Source organism: Lolium perenne, chromosome 3 (genome assembly GCF_019359855.2).
Source record: "Lolium perenne isolate Kyuss_39 chromosome 3, Kyuss_2.0, whole genome shotgun sequence".
Lineage (NCBI taxonomy): Eukaryota > Viridiplantae > Streptophyta > Magnoliopsida > Poales > Poaceae > Lolium > Lolium perenne.
The window spans coordinates 148,805,101-148,812,103 of NC_067246.2; the positions used below are offsets into that span (position 1 = coordinate 148,805,101).

General features: G+C 43.2%; 2 long non-coding RNA genes across 6 annotated transcripts; one reads left to right on the forward strand and one right to left on the reverse strand.

The window, feature by feature from the left end:
* Positions 1–334: 334 nt before the first annotated feature.
* LOC139837590 (uncharacterized) lies at positions 335–1,874 on the reverse strand. Its single transcript, XR_011754131.1, has 2 exons — positions 1,784–1,874; positions 335–571 (listed from the first exon to the last, which is right to left on the reverse strand). It is a non-coding gene; the product is annotated as an uncharacterized lncRNA (long non-coding RNA).
* Positions 1,875–2,253: 379 nt separating this feature from the next.
* On the forward strand, positions 2,254–5,902 carry LOC127327121 (uncharacterized). 5 transcript variants are annotated; one of them, XR_007868397.1, is made up of 5 exons: positions 2,254–2,776; positions 2,853–2,906; positions 3,006–3,513; positions 3,621–5,313; positions 5,415–5,902. It is a non-coding gene; the product is annotated as an uncharacterized lncRNA (long non-coding RNA). The 5 variants fall into 5 exon arrangements; XR_007868400.1 differs by having other exon boundaries at positions 5,468–5,902; XR_007868402.1 differs by having other exon boundaries at positions 3,621–4,210; positions 4,350–5,902.
* The last annotated feature ends 1,101 nt before the right edge of the window (positions 5,903–7,003 follow it).

The window sequence follows — 7,003 nt, forward strand, 5'->3', positions numbered from 1 at the left end:
TTTAATACTTTCTTTATGTGCAAAATAGAAACAAGAAAATTACATGTTTGGTATTTACTATTATTTTAACTTTAGGAAGTTATTTTACTCTATAATATTTTGACTATAAAAAGAAAAGTTGGACTAAATGGCCATTTGGGCTGAGCCCAACTGGTCCAACCAGACCAGGCCCAACTGGCTTGGTCGGCCTGCCCTAGTGTGACGCCCCGGAACCGGTACCATGAGGATTCCAGCGATCCCGCCAAAATCCGCATGATATCGATTCAGAGACGCCCTCCGACACGACGTGCGCGAAGAATCACACACGTGATGCCAGAGGAATTAACACGAGCGGTAACATTACAACAGGATTACAATAGAGCCCACAAGATACATATATTACAACAACAACTCCAACGAGTCAAGATACAAATAGATACATACAAAGACCCAAATCATACAAAAGATCAAATACGTCCGAGTACGGACAAGATACAAATTGGACTAAGAGTCCTGAAGATAACCAGTGGCGTCCATAACCCTGCCCAGGCCAAGCCGGAAGGGTAACCTTGCTAACGTCGTCATCTCGTACCTGTCAAAGTCGGGCCATCGGTTGCCGACAAAAGGGGGAGAAGACAAAAAGAAAGGAAGGCGAGGGTAAGTACCATTGGCACGTACTTGCGAGACAAGACCAGCTATGCTCGCTGGTGGGCAGTATAAACTTCACCCGGCTATATGTGGAGTTTAGCGGCAGCAAAGCTACTATCCAATAGAGACACGCTACAACATCCGTCTACTCAGAGAAGACAAGAGAGCGCACAAGGTAACAGTTCTATACTCTGCAAACATAACACAGCCGATGTGATCCCCCTTCGCAAAGAGGTACTGGCAAAGGCACACACACTTTTTGAAAAAGTTTTATTAGCAAATTATTAGCAACAGGAAATAAGGTGTAAGTTGTTCTATGATCGAGCTATACAATTCCAAGTCATCCATAACCGCGGACACGGCTTATCGATAAGATGTACACCCTGCAGGGGTTGCCCAAATGTAACTATACGCATGCTCGAACCCACTTGCTACAGGTGGAGTCTCACAACAAGACCGTTCCCAATGCAAGAGAAAGTTTAATGGGAGCCACCCAACTAAGCTACCCGTGACGAAGTTCGGCCGTACTCCGATACGGACCCAGAGGTTTGCGATGGCTTCCAAGGCGGGCACTAACGACCGGCCAAGGATAAGGAGTCCCGCGTTATGAGTACAGTACAGGAATAAACACCCGAAGGCAACAGGAAGTAAATCGTGCATCGTGCATATGGGCAAATAAAACCAAGGTTGTGGCTCCCAATAAACAGACTCGAGGAAAGGTAGTGGGTGATGGGGGTCCCATTCCCCCACGTACGGGTAGAGCGCTCAATCTCGGAACAGATAACAAGAACTCGGGTCCTAGGGGACATTAGCAAGTCAAAGTTCCGATGCTTTCGCAAAGGGGCCCATAGATGCCTCTGCTTACAATTTTAGTTGTTAACAATTAAGTAAAGCATGTGTATCTCCAACAACTGATAAAGCATGTGAAAACCTCCCAACAAGATATCCCGAACATCTCGAGATATCAACAAGACCCTAAACTCGCCTACGACTCGCAAAGCTGGCAAACAACAAACAATAGGTAGGGCGAGGAGGTGTATCTCGGACATATAGGTAACAGGTGGATAGGACACGTGACACAACAGAATCGCAACATAAGGATAGCAATAGATCAAAAGAGCATGTAAAAGTAAAATAGGTGAAGGGGTGGGCTCGCCTGTGAAAAGCTGCAGAAGAACTTGTCGGAGAACTCGTCGTATCTCACATCAACACTTCGGGATCCTATCCGGGAAGAAGCAAATGCTGGAACAAACAACGAGTGCAACACTTACTACTACGGCGAAAGAATCGGCATGATCATGATATGATATGCATGGCATGGCAAACATGATGCGGCGATGCAACTTATCCAATTTAATCGGAGTCGGAACCCCGGACAAACAATTTATAGTTGGAGTTGCATTTCTACCGCCAAAGTTAAATGTTGATTAGCATGGCATATCATGGCAGGGGTGTGCTACTTCTACACTACTTAAAAAGGAGGAACATATTCCTTATTCTGCCCAACTTTCAATACGTCAAGTTTTGGTCGTCACCCCCGTTCCACCGATCGCCAACATGGGCCGCACCAAAATGGGCCGCCTTCGTTTTCCCCTCCCGCACCATCTCTCTCTCCTATCACGCCGCCCCTGTTCCCAGTCGCTCACCCCACCCTCTCCTTCCCAGCCGCTCGCGCCGCCCCGTTCATCTCACGCGCGTGCCAAGGTCTCCGAGCGCCACCAAGTCCTGGTTATCCTCTGGCCGAGATCCCCCAAGCCGGCAATGTTCCTCCCATCCCATAAGGAGCGCGCCACCATCATGAGCGCCGCCGCCCACCGCAGCATCCATACTTCCTCCCTCCCCGAGTTCCCCGGCGCGAGGCCCTGATTCCTACTAGCCCTACGAGCTGCTGCGCCTTTAGCTCGACGAGCGCACCTGTGAGCTGATGCGCTAGGGCCTCGACCAACTACGGTACCGTGCTATTCGTAGAGAGGTTCAACCCCGACGCACGCGGTTCCGGCGTCTCGCCCCGGCAGCAGATCCAGGGATGGGGCTCATCTCCAGGGATGCAGCGCAATGCGGAAGAGCAGGAAATCATCTCCAGGGATCGGAGGGACTGCCGGAACTATGACCAGATCGCCAACCTCGCTAAGAGGATGGGGCTTTACAGGTTCTGTGTTGTAATTTTACTTAGTGCCCCTTCTGAATTCTCTATGCAACCTCTGAAATATCAATGGATTTTTTAGGTCCCACTGCCGAACTACAGGCCAGACCTGAACGACAAGCGTCCATAGAGAGAGGTGAGTCCATGCAACTTAATGGCAATATCAAACATCTTACTCTGATTGTAAAATGCATGCCACTTGAATACTGCGTTTGCTGTGCATGGAAACAAATAGGTGGTGATCCCGTCAGAGAAGGGTTGAAGGACTTGTACAGGAGCACCTTGACTGTGCGCTCTTGCCATTTCATAAAGATGGTGGCAAGACAGAAAGTGGTTCCGAGAAAACTGAGCCTGTGAACTTGGATGAGAGGCAGGATCCTCTGCTCGACCAGTCGGTCATGGAGAAGGTCCTTCGGATGAAGAGTATTCGGATGTGCAATTTTCAACGAAGTTGGCCGATATGATGAACTCTAAAGAGTAGCTGAATGCCATATAGCTTTATATATGTTACAGGAAAGAAACAAAGGATGATTTGCAAATAACCTTCTGCAGCATTTCTTATATGTTCCTTCATATTTATATTTATTTATGCGAGCTGATTATTCATGGACATATTGGATGAAGCTTTTATCTGCTTGTAATAACAGGAATCACCTGAAGGTGGTAAGATGGTAGAATTTCGGAAATCCCTCCCAGCATACAAGGATAAGGAAAGGCTTCTAGCAGCCGTTGCACGTAATCAGGTACACATTGTCTGGGAGGAACTTATCAGATTTGTGCACCCAGTTGAACACGTGTCACAAGTCCTTTCTGTCCTTCTATTTATCTGAATAGTCATGTGCAATGCCAGGTTATAGTTATTTCGGGAGAGACGGGGTGTAACAATAGAAACTTGCAGTTCAGGTATTTTTTCTTTTATTACATCGATTGTAACATTATTATTGGAATATCTCATTTTTCTGATAAACATAGCAAATCAGCTGATTCAAATTAGTAATAATGATTTGGGTACAGAGCTTATACATACTTACATAGCCTCTCCAAACACGATGAGGTAATTTTTTATGCTTGGTTGATTGCTCACTGAGATACTCGGGTACACGCGGAGATGCAAATGCTTCAGTGGCCATCGTCATCTTAAGTTGCTCTGAATATTTGGTGATATCCCTGTGTCTTTTCTGCAAGTTCGCTTATCTGAACTCAATGCAAAATTCATTTTTTTTATCCTAATGTTGTTGTTGTTTAGTCTCCTTGTCCAATTTACTATTCTCAATTGAGGTAGATGATTTTCTACAGTTTATTAGTCTCCTTGTCCAAATTACTATTCTCTCTTTCTGCTTTGATTCTTTTAGGTTGGGATAAATGCATGGAGTCAAGTTTCTCTTTGGTTTTGTTGATTCACGCTGAAAGAAAGTTCCATCATTCAACTGCATCTTGCTTGTGAGTTAGTATCCTTTGTGACTTCCTTTTCTGAAATAGCCTTCTCACATAGCAAAGATTGTAGATTTCTGTTCCATCTGTAGTCACAAGAAACAATGTGCACATGTTTTCTAATACCACCACTTCATACCTATTTCAGCGACAAGAAATGTTCATGAAGTTTGAGGGCTACATGAATTGTGAAATTGGTCCAATGCAGTTTCATCAATTGCTAATATTCAATGCAGTGTCGTTTTTTTAACAGTTCATGCTTTCCATTTTCTTCTTACTGAACAGTGTATTCAACTTTGTTGTACTTTGGGGTATTAGCTAATCCAACATGGTACAATAATGAGAATGGATAGTCGCTAGAAGAGAAACTGTAAGAAAAACTTAGTATGGTGAATATGGTGTTCTGTCTGATAGATTAAAGTTTAAAGGAAAGTACATGTGGAATCCATCGGCTTTAAGGAAAATACAGTGGAAAACCATCTCGAATTGGAGGTTGAATGAACACGTCTCTTCTAATTTTCCACTATAGTACACCAAAAGGTTGTCAAGGATTAAATTTAGATTAACAAAGGTTGGGCATTCAAAAGAAGGGAGAATGAAGATACTCTTGCAAAAAAAGGTTGGGTATTTCAGATGGTTTAATTTAATTAGGTTTATTGATAAAGAACAAGGCAAAAAAATTAGATTAACAAAGGTTTCTGAAGTGAAAGAATGATTTACACGGCTTGTAAATTTGAGTTGTTGTAGAAAGCTAATTCTGAGCAGAATTTGACTTCTTTTCTTTTAAGAAAAGGCTCAGATACATGGAGAGATCCCGAACTATGAACTTCTAGATATTTGTGTCAATGCTCTCTTGGTCAATGAGAGGTGGTAGGTTTGTGGAACACCAATGTCGTTGAGCCTATATAATGATTTATATTAGTTATGCAGCTGATAAACATAATTTACAGTGGAAGCTTATTCATTATTTTTTCGTATTTCATCATTATGCTTGTTGCACATAATTTATGGATACTTGCATTTTCTTATCCTTTTCAATTTTTAAATCTGTTTTCCTGATGAAGTTTTAGTTTGCCAAAAGACATGGAGCTCTATATGACTATATCATCAAGGTAAATAACTCAACTTTTTTTGTTAAGTACTCTAAATTGCTTCAATAACTGTTTTAGCTTTGTAGTATAACATATTTGCATGCCACTTCATTGTCTTGTAGTCCTGCTTACCTCAAGGTCAATGTTATATCATTTATCTCATCAATACCTGAAGCGTCCAGGCCTAGGTGCCGGTGGAAGCCAAGGGACGAACGGCGAGGCGGCAGTGTGGTCACGCTCGCCAAGAGCCTCACTGATTTTCTGGCCCGTACCAGAGCCACTACTCCGCCGCCCCATCAGTGCTCCTCCTCCCTAGGACCGGGCCATGTATGACAAGGGAAGAAATTGCTCCTTCCACTGTGTCAGGTTCAGTCAACACCACCATCTTGGTCCACTGGTTGTAAGGAGTGCATGTATTGCTTTCTTAGATCGTAGTGTCTGTCACTTTTAAACTTGTCAAGTTCAGCGCTATTTTTGGTAGAGTTCAGGCTTGATGCTGACTATTTGTTGTATTAATACTTTTATGGTGAATCGAGAAAAACTTCAGTCCACATTGCGTTGATGCAGCAGATATTCTCAAAAAAGAAAAGATTGTGCATTATATTATAAATATTGTCTCAACCTGTCCAGATTCACGGTTCGCAGATAAACGACTGATGGAACTAAGACATACCTATGTTTTCTGTATAATCAAGTGTTTGTGTGTGATGTCACATTAACACGTGCAGTCTGAACTTAGACAAGATACATATATTCTTTGTTCAGCCAATGGACGTTTATTCTTGATAGTCACTGATGGGCGTTTCTGCATGTACTCCCTCCGCCCCATTTAAATTGTCTATATATGTAGATGTTATTTAATGTCTAGATACATTTAAAATTTAAAAAGTCTCAGTCAACCTTTATGCATTGAGGGAGTATGTCTATTTGTATTTATTTGATGACCTGCCGTGGTTTGAATTTGCACAAAAATAAAATTATAAAAAGGTTATTATCTGTATGGGCACTTTTCTCTTTTTGTTCATCCTCTTTTTTACTAGCAAATATCCCAAGTTTTAAATCAATTATGTATTTGCTTCTGTAGATATTGAGAATGGTTTGTTTTTGGTGTGTGCACATTTTTTTTGTCCTAGCAAATGGCGGACCAAAAAACTTTCAGAAGCCCGAGTAAATGAGGCTATGCTGCCAAATTTTGGACGCAAAACCACATAGAAAATCACAAATCGCAAGTATTGCACCGTCGGCAAGCCTGTATACACGTAGATTTTTTTTCTGATCGATGCAACACACGGGCTTGGGTAGTGGGCTCCGTGGGCCGCCCGCTTCCACGTGCATCCTAAATAGAGAGGCAGGAGCGGCCACGAATAGCCAAATCCATGGTCTCGGGCAGAGGACGGCCACAAGCCTATTAGGTTTGGTCTTCGAAGGCCACCGAACGCGGAACTGTGGCGGTCCTCGCACCGATGATGGAGAAGTAGGGGAGGGACCGGTCTCCCTCGAGCTTCTCGAGAGAGTAGTAGAGCTCGATAAAGTGGGTGAGCTCGAGAGAGTGAGGAGGCGGTCGACTTTACATCGTTCATGTTCCTTTTCTGCGAAGGGTTTCCAGAAAAAAAAAGTGTTAGGATTTCCTTTTCTGCAAAGAGTGAACTTTTGTATGTTTGACACAGAAAGCCACAATCCAGGGTTGTCTTAGTATATTTATGAATATCAA